Genomic DNA, 17,513 nt, shown 5'->3' on the forward strand with positions numbered 1-17,513 from the left:
CTACAACATAAATACAGAAGAGAGGCTCATACTCCAGTAACCGCTGGTAGGGAGATAAACTAACCTTAGAGCCTATTAAGAATGGCATATAATGTTATAGGTGTAGTATTCATGTTTTTTTCCCTTTCTGTGTATTAGGCACCCACTGAGCACCTAAATAGAAGATTCCTGGAAGTTGCACAAGGGTGGTAGCGGTTGAAGGAGTGTCTCTTCTCTTCCCATTCCCCTTTTCCCGCCTATTGGTGACGGTGGTCTGTAAGAAGCGCGGCGGCACCAGTGGGCGGGCATAGAGGATCAACGTCCATTCTGCTTCTGCAAAGACAAGGAGAGTCCTGACACACAGATTGGTCTTTTTGTGATTTGTTGTAAGTTTGCTGAGTAGTTTTGGAAAAATGAAGGTTAGAAAATATTTGAATATCTGGACAGTTGGTTTTGACAAACTCTAGAAAGAGTCCCTTGAACCAGTTTTAAAAAAACTAGTGTGGTCTGATTGGCCCAAGGAGCTTTTTTTCCCTAAGGGCAATTTTCTCCCGCTGGAGTAGCGCTCTGTTTGAGATTTGTTCGAGAACGCATCTTGGAACCGTTTCTCCACAGTTTATGTGCTGCTGGAGAAAACGGCTTTTGTTCGAGAAATTAGAGTTAGTGGTAAAGTCAAGTTCCGCTTATTTGGCAAATATTGTATTAATGAGTGAGAGGGTTAGTAACTATTTGCAGCCTATGAGAGAAGCTCCTTTGTGAAGACTCGTCAGGAGTTTTCGTGTTCTTCCGACCAGCATCTTGAGGTTGGAAGCTGAGAACTACTGTTTGAAATTGCAGAGAAAACCAAATACCGACACACTTTCTTGAGCCAGAGTATCCAGCGGAGAGTCCAGTGTGTCATCAACTCCACCTACAAGTAAGACTTTTCCAAGGCAGTAACCTGATTTATTACGCCAGTAGCAGAGCGCTTACGCCTTAGTAGCTTTGCTGTTCCCTCTCTTGCGCTTATCCCTTTATCTTTCCTCCCTTTTGTCCCTTCCTGGTTCCTTCTTGCACGCATTGTATAGAGGACATTAAACACTGGCGAAGACTTGAATCGACTACAGAAAGACAGTCACCTTACCAAGACAAAATTCGAAACTCAAGTTAATATAGTTCATTTGGAGATAGAAGGTAGGGTAGAGGAAATGTATGTCTAAGTTAGTGCAAGGTATTAGAATTCTATTAATGACTTCTTCTCTCTATTACAGATAGTTAAACTCTATTCCAATTGAACACCGTTATACCTACAACAATAAATACAGAAGAGAGGCTCATACTCCAGTAACCGCTGGTAGGGAGATAAACTAACCTTAGAGCGGATTAAGAATGGCATATAATGTTATAGGTGTAGTATTCATATTGTTTTCCCTTTCTGTGTATAAGGCACCCACTGAGCACCTACATAGAAGATTCCTGGAAGTTGCACAAGGGTGGTAGCGGTTGAAGGAGTGTCTCTTCTCTTCCCATTCCCCTTTTCCCGCCTATTGGTGAAGGTGCTCTGTAAGACGCGCGGCGGCACCAGTGGGCGGGCATAGAGGATCAACGTCCATTCTGCTTCTGCAAAGACAAGGAGGGTCCTGACACACAGTTTGGTCTTTTTGTGATTTGTTGTAAGTTTGCGGAGTAGTTTTGGAAAATGAAGGTTAGAAAATATTTGAATATCTGGACAGTTGGTTTTGACAAACTCTAGAAAGAGTCCCTTGAACCAGTTTTAAAAAAACTAGCGTGGTCTGATTGGCCCAAGGAGCTTTTTTTCCCTAAGGCCAATTTGCTCCCGCTGGAGTAGCGCTCTATTTGGCTGCCAGCAACATAAACATTTTTTTGCTGGCAGCCATTACAAAACTTGGGGACTTAGTCTCCTGTACTGAAGTTTTAAAAAAATGTATAAGGAGACAGGGTTGGGATACCCCTAGGGCCAAAATATAACAAAAATGTTGGTTCCCGCAAGACCGCGGGGGAACAAAACATAATGGTGGTCAGTCATTTTTTCAATAAATATTTCAGGATGGGGGCATCAGTAGGGCCTCCCTACCCAAGCCCATTTTGGACCCCAGAGACCCATTCACATGGGTCTGGTGCTTTAAGTAACAGAAGGCTGCACATGCATCCCCTGGCCGATGGCAGCCCCAAGGACCCCCCACGGGGCTGAAATGTGTCAAAAAAGGGGAGGTGGCATGCAGCCCCCCTCCCGGGGGCCTCATCCTCGGGGCCAAAATGTGTAAAATGGGGAGAGGGGCCGCACAGTCCCTCCCAAGCCCTTATAAGCTCCAGGCAAAGTACTTATAGGCCCGAGGAGGCCTAATTGAAGACAATACAGGGAAGGGAACCACACAACTACCTTCCCAGTGCCTTTGTAGGCCCCAGGGACCTCATCCCCTAAGGCTTCACTAAACTTTAAAGGTAGGGGGGCACACAGCCACCCTCCCTGAGCCTTAAAAGGCTCAAGGGACCCCCATCCCAAGGTCCCTAGCTCTAGTTCTCAGTCCCGGTGAGCCCATATCCTGGACAGAGTAGTTTCCCTGCATACCTCAGTTTGGGCAGGAAAACATGTGTTTGCTCTCACCATTTATGAGTTCAAGGGTATCAGAAGCGTAGACTTAAAACGTCAAATACGACCATATGTTACCACTAGCAGTGACTTTATGACCATATTTGGCATGTCGCACACTTCACAAAGACCTCCACAATTGGGGCAGGGCTCACTGTATGGTAAAGTATAGGGAAAAGTTTAAAAGTTTAATAAACTTAAAAAAATTAGCAAAGGTTTTTGTTACATGTTAATGTTAATTTTATGAATTTATTTTTCGAATGTAGAACACAAACAAATGTACAGCATTAATTACTTAGTTTTAAGATACAAATTGTAATTATTTTGAATATAATAAATTTAAAATATACATTTTACTGAAGTTTCAATGCAAGAAAAAGGCCAAACTAAATTAAAAAAACAATGTTTTATTATGTATTAAAAATTATTAAAAGTGATGCATACAATTATTTACACCAATATTAATGTTACATATTTTTTATATTTAAAAGAGTTTAACAAACTATTTTATAAAAACATAATCAGTATGTTTTATATATAGACAATTTTTTTAACATGATGTAAAATGTATTTATGTTTTTTAAAGTTTAAATAATGTCATTTATATACCAATATTTCCTATGTGTTGTTTTTCATCCCTAGCTCCATTATTTATTTATGTGAGTGTTGCAGTTCCAGTGGTTGGCCATGTGTGGATGTACTCCAGCTGTGAGCTGGTGTACATTTCTGACTGCTTTGGGTCCTTTTTGCCTGTAACTATCGAAGGCAGTTTGTGAATAGCAACGGGTTTACTCTTTTGTGGGTGAGTGCATGTCCCTCCCTAAACCCCTCCCTAGCCCTTCCTCAACCCATCACTCGCCTTCCCTTAACCTCTTCGTACTCCTCCCTTCCCACTTTATAGTAAATATTCCCCCTTTTCCAGCCATTCCCTTCATCCTGCACAGATTTACTACTAAAATGTATACTTATGCATGGGGAGATGTTCACAGTCAGGATGGCGAGCTCTGCAAGGAAAAGCTAAGAGAGGCAGAAGGGGGGACTTCATGTAGGTTTGTGAGTAGAATTCTGTAGTATGTTAGTAGTACTATTTCAATAGCATACGGCAGCGGGAATTATCGCACCGGCTGTCGGAACGGAACGATGTGTCTTTGAGAAGGGTCGAGACAGATAGACCATAGAGACAGGATGGTATGAGGAATGAATTTGGAATCGAGCCAAACGAAATGAAGTAGACAGGGCGTTTAGGAAATAAGTACTATGGTCATTTGATACTAGTCGTAAACAACCATACAAATCAGAAGAATATTGGGCAAACAGTTATCACGGCCATTGATGGGATTGGACAAAGGATATTTACATTTGAAGCCCTGATGATGTCCCGGCAGGGACGAAACGCGTAGTCCGTAGCTGTGGATAATGTATAGACTTTGCAACCTTTGTTTGTGAAAAAGAAATGATCATCGATACAGTGGATATCGTCAACCAATGATAATATTAAAGACATTGATTAAGTGATGAAGAAAGCCTGCTTGGAACTTTTTTATCATTGATTTTTGACTAATGGCAGCAATTGTTGCTTTAAATCTACATTTATATTCGATGCTCCTTGGGTAATATTTCTCTTTGGTTTTTAGTGGCTTTGACGGTGGGCTGCTCCAAGTAGAGTGTCAATTTGAACTTTTGGATACTTTAAGTGTGAAGTAATTGATCAAATATCTCACTGTGCACACGGTTTAGTACCCTCATCGTGTTAGTTATTGAATACTATTTCAATATCAGTTTGTCTGTCAAGTGCCAATATGTTAAAACTCTTTATCTCTTATATTATATGCCTGCGAAGCTATGTGTAAGGCACGATTTAATGTGCTCATAAGGATGCGGTATGGAAGCAGACAATTGCATATATTTGCATCGTATACCACCCTATATCTATAGGGCTAATATCACAGAGAGCTTGCCATTGAAATCTCAACAGCATGCTATAATATGTCTCAGAGATATAATGCTGGGTAAATTTGTAGAAAGTGAACAGTTTGATTACCTACTGGCGGTCGCCAGTAGGTATATATAGTTAGGATTTTTTCTCTATGGGATTTTTGAAAATTCTATGTCTAATAACTTTGGCGTTTGTGGACGGAATTGGCTGAAATTTTCAGGAAAATTGAACATTTTGTTTCTGGGCAGGCCCTGGAAATTTGGGGGGGGGTTCATCAAGGGGGGGTCGAGAAAAAAGGGGGGTCCCAAAACGCGTTTTTCCCATGTTAATTTCCATAGGGCGGTTGGCCTCACTTTTAGCCCGAACGGCTGAATGGATTTGCACCAAACTTGGCAAAATTGTAGGGACTGTTAGCCCGATGTGCCTTTGCTAGGTCTCAATATATGTGCTCCAGTGGATTTTGAGAAATTAACGTTCAAAAAAAGATATATATCTGTAAGCGCGCTCCGGGCAGCGCCCCGGTTCGCGTACTTGGCGCGTAACGGGACTTCGCGAAGCGAAGCTGATTGGCTCTTCGGTGTCTGTCAACATTCTAAACAGTCCGGAGCGGCCGCCATCTTGTCTCTCGGTAGGATCGAGAGACAAGAGGAGGTCAAAACAAAGGCGAAAATGACCATAAGGGGGCATAGTAGATCCTCCCTGACCCCCTAGGTTTGATGTGGAGGCTTTAAAAGGGCCCTGCGGGGCAACAACAAAAAAAAATGTTTTTTTTGCGTGGATAGCGCCCGGTTCGCGAACCGGGAAGCGGCCCGGGGAGCGTACTATGAGGAAAAAAGAATGATAGACTTTTCAAATACTGTATGTTAATTGATTGTTGGTTTTTTTTAAGCAATTATTTATTGTGTTTCAAAATTTAATAAAATGTCTAACATTTCACTGTCTGAAATGTCGTTATTTTCATTGAACATAGCTTGTAATGTTTGAGTGTGTAAAATGTCCTCATTTTCAAGGAGGACATCTACTGCTTGCACACATTGCAGTAGTTCTTGGTCCCAAGTTCATCCATAAATTCTATATAATTTGGATCAATTATTTCTTGGTTGGTCTCTTGCAGGACAATTTCAAATGAAACTTTGTGTTCGCCTTCCATTTTGTCTGAAATTTGGATAAAAAATATATTAGTAGAGATAGGGCACTGTTGGGATTAATTTTAGATAGGCAGTTTTTAACAGTGAATTTATCTTTGGGCAGTGTATAGTATCAGGGTGGAAGTAGGAATATAAAAAAGTGTATGTGATTTAACGTAAGTAAATTCATAATTATACAAGAGAAACCTAACTCCATCCATAACTATAACAGAGAAGTCTATCTAAATCTATAACTACTACAGAGGGATAGTATATAACTATCAGAAAAAGTTTACCATATTAACTTATAGTGCACAATATACTTCAGTTTTTAAAATAACAACTTACCTTTACAAAGAAGTTGAAGTGATTAGTGAAAATCCTATTGAAATGTACACCAGGAAGTAGTAGTCAAAATGGCTGTGTTTCCTTCTCTTCCTTTATATATATTCAGGTACATAACCAATCAAATGTCGGGTAAAAAAAAATTTGAAAATGAAAGTAACATTTTAATTGGTTGTGAATTCCAACACTTCAGATGTGTTTTGTGAAGTAATTTACCTCAGGGTATTTAGAGAGGTCTACAGGCTAAATGGCTAAATGGAATTTCAACCAAATTTGTGAAAATGGTAGGGATTGGTATGTAGTATGAGCAAATCTATATTTGGTGAAAGTGTCTCAAGGGTTTCTTCTGTAAATTACTTTCCCACCTTTTTTAATGGAGCGCTTCCCGGGGAGCGCCCCGGTACGCGAACTGGCGAGCGCCCTGGTACGCGAACCTTAAGCGTTACGGGAGTCCACCATTTTGTGTTTCGGTCGAATTAAGATACAAGATGGAGGGAAAATAATGTTCAGAATGGGTAGAAGGGGACACGGTAGACGTATTTTGACCCCCTAGGTTTTCTGAGGATGGCTGAGGAGGCCCATATGTGCGAAAAAAAACAATTTTTTTAAAAAATTTCGCGCGGTTAGCTTCCGGTTCGCGTACCGGGTAGCGCTCCGGGGAGCGTACTTTATTGAAAATTTTTGAAAAAAGTTAGAGTAAAATAATAATTGTGAGTGATCAGATGTAGGGTAGCTCTGAGAAGAGCTTTTGGGTTTATGGTACATTTAGGTACTTATAAGTAGGTACCAATGCACATTTTTAAATTCAGAATGAAAACTCTGTTCCCTTCATCTGAGAAGTGAACTCCATCTCCTCTGTAGATATCTTGCATGTAGTAACGCAAGTTATTGTTGTACACGGAGCCTATTCCATGGTCTCTCATGTAAGCTGAAACAGATTTGTTTACATGCTTCCTCGACTTCTCAATTTGTGGACAAAATTGGTTCGACCACCTCCATTTCTGTCTTTGGCATATATTTGAATATACCAAGGCAGTTTGAGGAAAAAGTGCCATTAATTGCTTAAAGGTGTCCTTTAAAAGCATTTCCAGACCTACTCCAGTCAAAGTGCCCAAATCATTACGTCCACAGTGCACAATTAACAGGTCAGGTTTTGACAAATGCATAAAGGTTTTCACCAATGGTATCAATTGGTGACATTTTAATCCTCTGTGGCCAAACCACTTAATTTCCACATCTTGTAAATTGAGGTTAGGTAAATTTCTGTTCTCAGCATACCTCTGAGCCCAATAGATGTAACTATGTCCAACAATCCAGACAGAAAACATGGTGAGAGAAGGTTCTGCTGCAGTCAGATGAAGTGTGGTAATGAAATGGCAGTTGAAAAAATAAGAGTTTAAAATGAAAAAAACTGTGGAGTTTCTGTGTTAATGAAGCAGTAACAGTGATTGGTGGATTTTGATTGCTGAAAACAGAAAGTTAGGGTGCATGGATGAGTTCTTTGAAAGATGTAATTTGAATGGTAAAAAAAAAATCATTTAATGAAAGATTGCACTGGATACGCAGGTGCACTGAGAGTTCAGAGTTCAATTGAAACATTGTTGTGTGAACTTGCAAACACCAGAGGTCTTCCAGGAGGTGGTTGCTATGCAAAAAAGTCAGAGAGGGCAGAGGGGGGAAGGGTTTTGATTTGAAAAAAGTGAGGGAAGAGTTTTGATTGGGTGACATGGGAGATATGTGTGAAGAATTACAGCATTTCTGTGCTGAAATCTATCTATCTATCTATAGCTGCAGCCTCTGGAGTGCATACCCTTTGTTCTGCTGAAGACAAATTGGTGTATTTCTGAGACTGTTTTGAAACTCATAAAGTATTTGCTAAGGTGAGAAAAGATTTATTTAATTTAGATAGAGAATAGTATGCTTTAAGGAGAAAATTATGAAGAAAGTTGTGTTTTTAAAATGTTGCTTTGTCTCAAGTGTTTTACAAATAGATTTTGTTTCTTTGAGAAATTGTAATTGGAGATAATGTGAAGTATTAGTACTGACAGGGTGTTTTTGTACATAGGAGCTGTGCAGTGTTTTCAAATTATGACTTGAAAATCGTTTTTGAGGAAAAGGAATGCTTTTAAAATTTATGACAAGGAAATAATGGTGTCTGCTTCTTTATAAGGCATTTGAGTGTCTCTGATGTTATTTTTCCCATTTTAATTTAAGACCTTTCTCCGTGGGGAAAGTTCCTTGTAAATATGCTCCCACCTGTGCTTGGCAAATTTAGATTTTGATTCTTTGAGTTACATAGCCATGTTAAAATTGACCCAAAAAAGGTGCAAGGGCAATCAAAAAACGCTTTCATGTGTCTTAAGGACATTTTAAGTCATTTCCCCATGAATGTAGGTATACAATTGATTTATATGTTGTGTTTAAAAACGTTTTTTGAAATCAATTACATTTCTGGATATGTACTGCTAGAGCTTCATAGGTTGTTTGGGGCATATTTATAAGGCATTTGAGTGTCTCTGATGTTATTTTTCCCATTTTAAATTAAAAGACCTTTCTCCGTGGAGAAAGTTCCTTGTAAATATGCTCCCACCTGTGCTTGGCAAATTTAGATTTTGATTCTTTGAGTTACACAGCCATGTTAAAAGTGACCCAAAAAAGGTGCAAGGGCAATCAAAAAACGCTTTCATGTGTCTTAAGGACATTTTAAGTCATTTCCCCATGAATGTAGGTATACAATTGATTTATATGTTGTGTTTAAAAACGTTTTTTGAAATCAATTACATTTCTGGATATGTACTGCTAGAGCTTCATAGGTTGTTTGGGGCATATTTATTAGGCATTTGAGTGTCTCTGATGTTATTTTTCCCATTTTAATTTAAGACCTTTCCCCGTGGTGCAAATTCCTTGTAAATATGCGCGCACCTGTGCTTGGCAAATTTAGATTTTGATTCTTTGAGTTACATAGTCATGTTAAAAGTGACCCAAAAATGGTGCAAAGGCTTTAAAAAAACACTTTCATCACTTGGTTTCCTAAGTTTACGAATGACATTGTGCAGATGAGGTTTAGGTCTGTCCACGGACACAGAAGAGGTCTGGCCTTTGTTCAAGAGTGAAGTGGACATGACTTACTTCATTGGTAGGTCTTCACATGTATTATCTCCTCTATAGTCTTCAACAAGCGTAAATTTAATCTGCAACCCTGAGTAGGCCTCACCTTAAACAAACCTCTGGATAGGCCACACCTTATCGTTATCCTGAATCAATCATTTAACATGTTAGGGACAGATTTATGATAGGTGTGTGCCTCTTTTGCGCCGCTGTGCGTCACTTTTGTGACGCAGCGGTGGTGCAAAAGATTTGCTATGTGGCGACATATTTAAAAATTGATGCATCTAGGCAGATGTGTCATGCTGTAAAGTCCCGTGCCACATGAAACCGATGCAGCAGTGATGGAAAAGATGCACCATGTTGCAAGACAGGTCTCATTTCATCTCCAACAAGATAAGAAGCTGAGTCTTCTGTAAATGTTAAAATTGTTGTATACACTGCTCAACTTCTGTGTACTCTTTCATATGCTAGAGTCCATCTGCACTATGAGATACCTAAGCAAAGGAAACACAGGTGATGTGATTGTGAAATGAGGAAAAGAAACTCCACATTTTTCAATTACATCACCTGTGTTTGCTAAGTTTACGAATGACATTGTGCAGATGAAGTTTAGGTCTGTCCACGGACACAGAAGAGGTCTGGCCTTTGTTCAAGAGTGAAGTGGACATGACTTACTTCATTGGTAGGTCTTCACATGTATTATCTCCTCTATAGTCTTCAACAAGCGTAAATTTAATCTGCAACCCTGAGTAGGCCTCACCTTAAACAAACCTCTGGATAGGCCACACCTTATCGTTATCCTGAATCAATCATTTAACATGTTAGGGACAGATTTATGATAGGTGTGTGCCTCTTTTGCGCCGCTGTGCGTCACTTTTGTGACGCAGCGGTGGTGCAAAAGATTTGCTATGTGGCGACATATTTAAAAATTGATGCACCTAGGCAGATGTGTCATGCTGTAAAGTCCTGTGCCACATGAAACCTGCGTCAGTTTTCATATAGGTGTTTTGTTGCAAGGTATGCATTAATTTGCAAGAAAGCCCTGTAAAACTAACACAGTGAAATTTAGAAGATTTCACTGAGTCAGCTTTATAGCATTGCTGAATCAAATCCTTACGCCTGTTTGAAACAGGCATAAGAAGTGATGCACCATGCAATGTGAGGGTTCCTCCTGTGCATTGCAGTAGACATGTCGCGCTTATGACGTGATTCCTGCAATGTGCTGCTTTTGCGGCACAGATGTGTGACGCATCTGTGCTGTTTTTGCTCAATGGTGCTCCACATTGTAAATTCGGCACACTATGGCTGGCAGAGCAGCGGTGCACATTAACTGGTGCATCCGTGGGGATGCGCCACTTAGCATAAATCTGCCCCTGTACATTTAAGTATGAGCAGGGGACACAGAGTCGGTGAGGCTTATCCAAGGTTAAGAAGAGATGAGTCCTGTTCACTGAAAACTTGGACATAGGCCTCACCTCCTCAGCATCGCTGGACATGGCTAAATAATAGCTGCAAAATGTTACTCTTGTTAAACAATTTTACTATTATAATCTCTGAGATTTGTCTCTTACTCTGCAACATGTCATTGTTGTTATCTTTCTTTAAAGATAACGACAACATCAACATGAGCGACAATCAGCAATCCGTTGATCTCGACCTCATCATTGAACTCGTAATTGAAACATCAGTGGAAGTAGATCCCTTGGATGATTTAAATCCTGAGAACATGATGAGGATGCAGATTTGTCAGAATTGTATGACATAGGGTGGGAAGCTGACCTGCTTGAGCCTATGGAACTATAAACATTTATTTTTAAAATTTACAATAAATGAAAAGTAAAAATGTAAACTGTTTAATTTTAAATTAAACACACCTTCAAAAACAGGTTATGTGTAGTGTCTTCAATAAAATATTAAAATATGGTCATAAAATTAGATCAGATTCACATATAAAACAGGACAGGTAAATGAAGAAGAATTCCATTTCTTTTCTGCTATTTGTGTATTCTAAATTTGCCAACGCACTAAAAAATATTCTATGTAAAAATGTCAAGTAGAGTGTTAAGTTTTTGACGACTGTTATTGATTTACTGTTTGGTAATAGTGGTTAATAACATTTTTTATTATATTTTACCAAAGATTCAACTGCAGACCATTTCAAAATTTGAAAATGCCAACTAAGGCTCGAATTAGAAAGGCTACAAAACGTCAAAGACAGCAGGTGTATCAAATACTGCAGCAGTCCTCTACAAAAAAAAGTTGTCAAGTCACCAAGAAAACACCGGGTAAGACCACGAAATCATTCATAAGTAATATTTGTAGTAAAAAAAGTATTACTACAGAAAATGTTTCAGTCCAGAAAAAGAGAAGCAATTTAAACGGAAAGGAAAGGCCAATGAAAAATGTTACTGCTAGAGCAAGGGATAACTCTGTGCATGATAGTAGAAGGAAACAACAGTTTAGGGACATTCGTAAACGAATGTTCCGCAACAGGATAATTGGCAATTTGTTAAAAAATATTAAGAAAGGTCAACAGAAAGTGTTTTTTTATAAGAGAAAAAAAAAAGTTGAGAAAGTTATTGATCAGGCATTTGAAATTAAACGTAAGTTATTTATTTTGATAATCCATAGAATTAGGAAGCTAAACAAGGCAATTTATGATTTCAAAAGAAATAGTAGATGGAAGAGAATAGTTAATCGTAGTAATTTTTGTGAAGTTTTTTCCGGAGAATGGATGCATAGTTCAAGTTGTGAGGCATTTTTCAATGAGGAGAGTTATTTCCAGGATAATGATTTGGTGCATGCAGTTGACACCAGCGGTCGAGCTTATGAGGTGAAAGATGGTTGTCCAGTTGAAAAAGAAAAACTTGTGACAACAGAGACAGAAGAGGTGTTAGGTAATGAGGTTTTAGGAAGACGTCCTAAGGGTCCTGTGTACACCTGGAAGTGTAGTAGTATTTGCAGTGTGCGACAGGATTCCATCAATTTGCTTTGTGATTTTGTACGGACATTTAATAAGAAAAGTTTGTAGCAGAAAATGAAGTTGTTGCAAGAATTAGATCCTTGCAGAGTGAGAGAAGTGACAGGTTTGCATGGTCATTCACTGGCTTGTCTTTCCAGGAGAGTATGCCAGAGTGTTTTTCATCATTTCAGGATGCTAGCAGTGCATCATAATAAAGTGAGGAAATTAGTTAGAATGTTGTATTATGCTAAGAGTCCAGCAATTATGCTTAAACAATTATGCGCTGTTCTTTTGCATGGTTCAGAAGTAGATGTGAAGAATATTTGTGCAGAAATTGAGTTTCGTTACTTTGGAAGTAAAGAGGAGAATGTTGAAATTGACCAACAAGAAGAGGGTAATGTGGAAGATAGTGTACAGGTTTCCAGTACAGATAATTTTCAGAGGGAAATTGCGACGTTTCAGGTGAAATCAAGTGAGAGGCCTAATTTCACTTGCGTGTGTTGTCGACGCACTTATTATAAGAATCAGACTAAGTTAGTGGATTTATATGCAAAAAGTGAAAGGGAAAATAATAGTGAATGGAATGTTTTCACAACATACTTGATGGTAGAAAATTGTTTTGATTTGGGATCGGATCAACGTGTGTGTACTTATTGTTGTAACAAATTAAATCAAAACCAGATGCCTGCTAGAGCAGTTCATAATAATCTGGAATTGGTTCAGATTCCTTCTGAATTGAAGGATTTAAATACTTATGAATCTATTTTGATTCAAAGTATCCATCCCTTTCAGGCTATTGTAAGAATGGAGCCAAAGACAGGGAAATTGCCTCCATCAGATTTACAGAGAGGATTAAAGGGAAGAGTTGTTTATTTGCCTCTAGATTTGAAGAAAAACATTAACACAATTGGAGTAGAAAAAGTGGAAGAGGAACCTCTAGTTATCTTAGTTAATGGGGTTCCGACAAAGAATAAGAAAATATGGCAAGATTTAGTGGATGTTAGGAAAGTCAAAAAGGCAACATTGTATTTGAAAAAAAATAATAAGTACTATAAGAATGTATATGTTGCAGAAGAGGAAGTAAGTGAGGAAGAGGATAGCGATTTGTGTGCTGATCAAATTGAGAAAGTAGAACCCTCTACTAGTGAAGAAATATATGAACATTATAGTGTTCATCCTTTGCATTCCAAGGAAGTCATGGGGAATGCTACTGAGTTGTTTCAAATGAAACAAGCCAAAGGGAGTCCCATTAGTGTTTGGGAGGAAAGTTTGGAAGCTCGGTGTTTCCCACAGCTTTTTCCAACAGGTCAGGGAGGAAGATATGATGAGCGACCTCATCAAATTCCTGCTTCTGAATACCGGACTTTGCGATTGTATGCAGGAGATGCTAGGTTTCGACAATGTATTCCCTATTTGTTTCATCTCCTGTTTGAAAGCGATCTGTCTGGACTGTCATATGCAGTGAACCACATCTTGAAAAGTGGTATACACATGCAAAACATCTCGGCAAGTGACTTTATGGATAAAGTCAATGTCCAAGACAGTATTGTGGATTGTCACCTGATTAATCTCATGGCGTGTCAGCGTGGTACTAATGAGTACTGGTACCGTCGTCATGGTGATTTAAAATGTATGCTGAGGAACTTAGGAACTCCCACATGGTTCCTCACTCTGAGCTGTGCCGAGTATGGCTGGGAAGACTTACTTGAATTTCTACGAGAGGCAAATGGAAACATTGAAAACATCGAATTCAAGACACCCGGAGAACTGTGCTCTTTGGATCCAGTCAATGTATGCAGGTACTTCAATCATAGATTTGAAGCTATGATGTCTTTCATCATGAATAAGAAGAATCCACCTCTTGGAGAGGTGTTGGATTTCTTCTGGAGAAAGGAGTACCAAGCAAGAGGTGCTCCTCATATACATATGCTGCTGTGGATCAAGGATGCACCTAAATTTGGAACAGATCCAGAATACTCAGTGATGAGTTTCATACAACAGTATTCTACGTGTGCTGTTCCAAACGCAAAGGAGAAGAAAAGCCTAAGAGAAAAAGTTCTACGTTTCCAAAGCCATTGTTGTGGAAAGTACTGTCGTCGTAAATTCCGAAACAAGGACAAGTTCTACACCAAATGTCGTTTCGGCTTTCCACGACCGGTGATTTCTAAAGGAAGAGTAAACAGTTTGATGTCTTCGCTGCAACATAACGTAATGAAGAAATCACCTAAAAACACATACAATTTGAAGAGGAACGAAGAGTCCAAGTACATCAACGACTACAACCCAGTGATTTTGTCCATGTGGAATGCTAACATGGATATACAGTTTGTGGCTGATAACTGTATGGCTGTGACTCGGTATGTGACATCTTACATCACCAAAAAAGAAAAGACAGAATTGAAGGATATGTGGGAGGACATTTCCCATGAAAAGAGCCTCAGTAAGAAGTTGTACAGTTTCAGTCTGAAGATGTTGTCGCATCGAGAAATCGGAGCTTACGAATGTTCTGACCGGTTGTCTTCAGCAAGTCTCTATGCCAAATCTAGGAGTATCGTTTGGGCGAGTCTTGGTCTTGCTGCAACGCGTAATCGAGTTCTGAAACCTGTGCGGGAAATTGAGTATTTGGCGGAAAAGGAGCCAAACAGTACCGACATTTTGAAGACCAACATGTTGGATACATATTATCCAAATCGAAGCAGTCAACTCGAGAATGTTTGTCTGTATGAGGTTCTACAAAATTACATATTCAAGAGGAACATCAAAGAAGATACTGAGAAAGGAGTGTATGCTGTAATTGGAAGTGAGGGATATCTGGTCAAGCAAAGAAAATGCCACTTGGTAAACCATCGAAAATTGAGTGGCGAATCTCCTGAAAAAAAGGAGTTTTTCTATTTAGCACTTTTGCAACTTTTCAAGCCTTGGCGTGCAGAAGAGGAACTGCTTGGAGATTTCCTCTGTTACGAAGAGTCTTTCACTGCCGCCAAGGAGACCATAGAATGTCCTGCCTTTCCCAAATATGTAGAAATGTTGAATGCGGAAATCGAGCAGGAAGCAACGATTGCAGCCGAGATTGCCAGAGACAGTTCTCAGGACAGTCAGAGTTCTGTTTCATTGAGTCAGGATCCACTAGGAGGACCTGTTATCGAAAATGAAGCTGCCACTGCCATGAATGAAGTGGAAAGAGCCATGGCACATGCTCAGGAGGATGTGGTTAACTTAGAAGACTTGGAAAGACAACTCAACGTTGAGCAGAGGAAAATATATGACGAAGTTACCAAGCAAATTGATCATGGATTAAGTCATGAGAAGAAAGAGTGCTCATGTACGTCGTTGAAGCCTGTCCGATTGTACGTGAGTGGAGAAGCGGGAACTGGAGAAAGTTTTCTGATTAAAGCAATTGCATCTTATCTGCAGAAAAGGACTGAATCACCGCTGTCTTGTGTTGTTACCGCTCCAACTGGGCTGGCAGCACATAACATTAAAGGGATTACTTTACATCGTTTACTGATGCTGCCAGTGGAGCATGACAACAAATTACAATATCACAAGCTATCTGGAGATGCTTGTTGTGAAGTTTCAAGAGTCTTGAGGAAAATGAAACTTCTTATCATTGACGAAGTAAGCATGGTTTCCAATGTCATGCTTGCCTTTGTGCATTTGAGAATGCAAGAAGTTCTCAAAACAGAGTATGATGTGTTATTTGGTGGCAAACACATCATTGTTTTCGGTGATCTTCTGCAGCTGACACCAGTGAAAGGACAACCTGTGTTCAAAATGCTCACGCATGAAGATACCAGGAAGTGCCTAGGGAGCATTGGCAACGTCAATATATGGTTAAACTTCAATTATGCTGAACTGCATGAAAATATGCGTCAGGCGAAGGATGAAGTTTACAAGAATATTCTACAAGATGTTAGAATTGGAAAAGGGACCGAGCATGGGAAAGAAGCTTTACATGCACGATTACTGTCAAATTTATATCCAGAACAAGATGTTGTGCCTGAGAATATTTTTCAGAAAATTACTGAGAAGAAATCTGGAATATGTTTGATGCCAACTCTTGCAGAATGTGCCATCTTCAACAACAAAATGTTGAATTTAGAAAACCAAGAGATTGTGAAACTGGAAGCTATTGACAGAGTAGAGCATATGGGATCAACAATTATTTTGTCTGATAATTTGAAATCAAAATTGGATTCATTAGAGAAGACTATATCTAAAACTGCAGGTTTTGAAAAGAGTCTGAATGTGTGCTTAAACTGCCGTATAATTTTAAGAAGGCATTTAATGTTGAAAGAGGTCTGGTAAATGGATCAATGGGTAATGTTGTTGATTTTGTGAAATACAAAAATAGAGATGGAATTGAATTTTTAAAAATTAAATTTGATGGCATTGAGGAAGTACAGCTAATTGGTTGTTGCTCTGCTAGATTTTTGCTTGTAAAAGACTTAAATGTTCGCCGTAAGCAGTTTCCTGTTTGCTTGGCATATGCGGTGACAATCCATAAATCGCAAGGTTTAAGTGTAGACAATGCATTGGTGAATATTGGCAGTTCTGTGTTCAAGGAGGGTATGGCATATGTGGCATTGTCACGAGTTAGAACTTTATCGGGATTGTACTTGATTGAGTGTGATGTCACAAACATTTGTGCGGATCTAGATTGTGTTAAGGAATACAATAGGTTAAGAAGAGAGTATGCGCCACATTTGCCTCAATATCCTTTGTTTGAGAAACGTGTGGTAGGCCGGAAACGAAGAAATGTGACCAATACTAGGGAGGTTGTAGCAAAAAGACGAAAAGTCGATGAACCTGAAATTATAAGCAGAAACAAAAAGGATTCTGTTGAAGATGTTGTTGGTTTTCAATTTGAAAACAGTTCTGGTGTCAACTGCTATGCTAATGTAGTGGTTAATGTTTTGTTTTCTCTAGAAAATGTAAAAGAAGAGATTGTGGTCAATTCTGATCAAAGATTTTGCAGTTTGTTAAATTCTGTGTTAGAGAAATGTAGCACTGATAGAACAAAAATAGAAAGTGTGTCTGAAATTCGAAATCTGTTAGACAGATGTTCAGGTCAAACACAATTCTCTCAAAATATTCAGCAAGATTGTCAGGAGTTTTTAATGTATATGCTTGATGTATTGCATGCTGAAGGTGTAGATGTAGATCACCTGTTTCGGCTTTCTTATCAATGGCAGCATGACTGCGAGAACTGTAGGGTATCAAGTACTACTAGTGTAGACTCAGAAAGATTTATATATTTAACTTTGCCAGACAGTAAATCAGTCTCCTTTAATAAGCTAGTAAAAGCAGCTGATCACAACATGGAATGTAGCCAATGTAAATCTGAAATGATGTCAACATTATTTATACGAACATATGGCCAGTATGTGATTTTAATGTTCCAACGATGTAGGCCTGATGGAACAAAATTGACAACTTTAATAAAAAATGTTGTGGCTTCACAGT

This window comes from Lissotriton helveticus, chromosome 4_1, assembly GCF_964261635.1.
Source record: "Lissotriton helveticus chromosome 4_1, aLisHel1.1, whole genome shotgun sequence".
Lineage (NCBI taxonomy): Eukaryota > Metazoa > Chordata > Amphibia > Caudata > Salamandridae > Lissotriton > Lissotriton helveticus.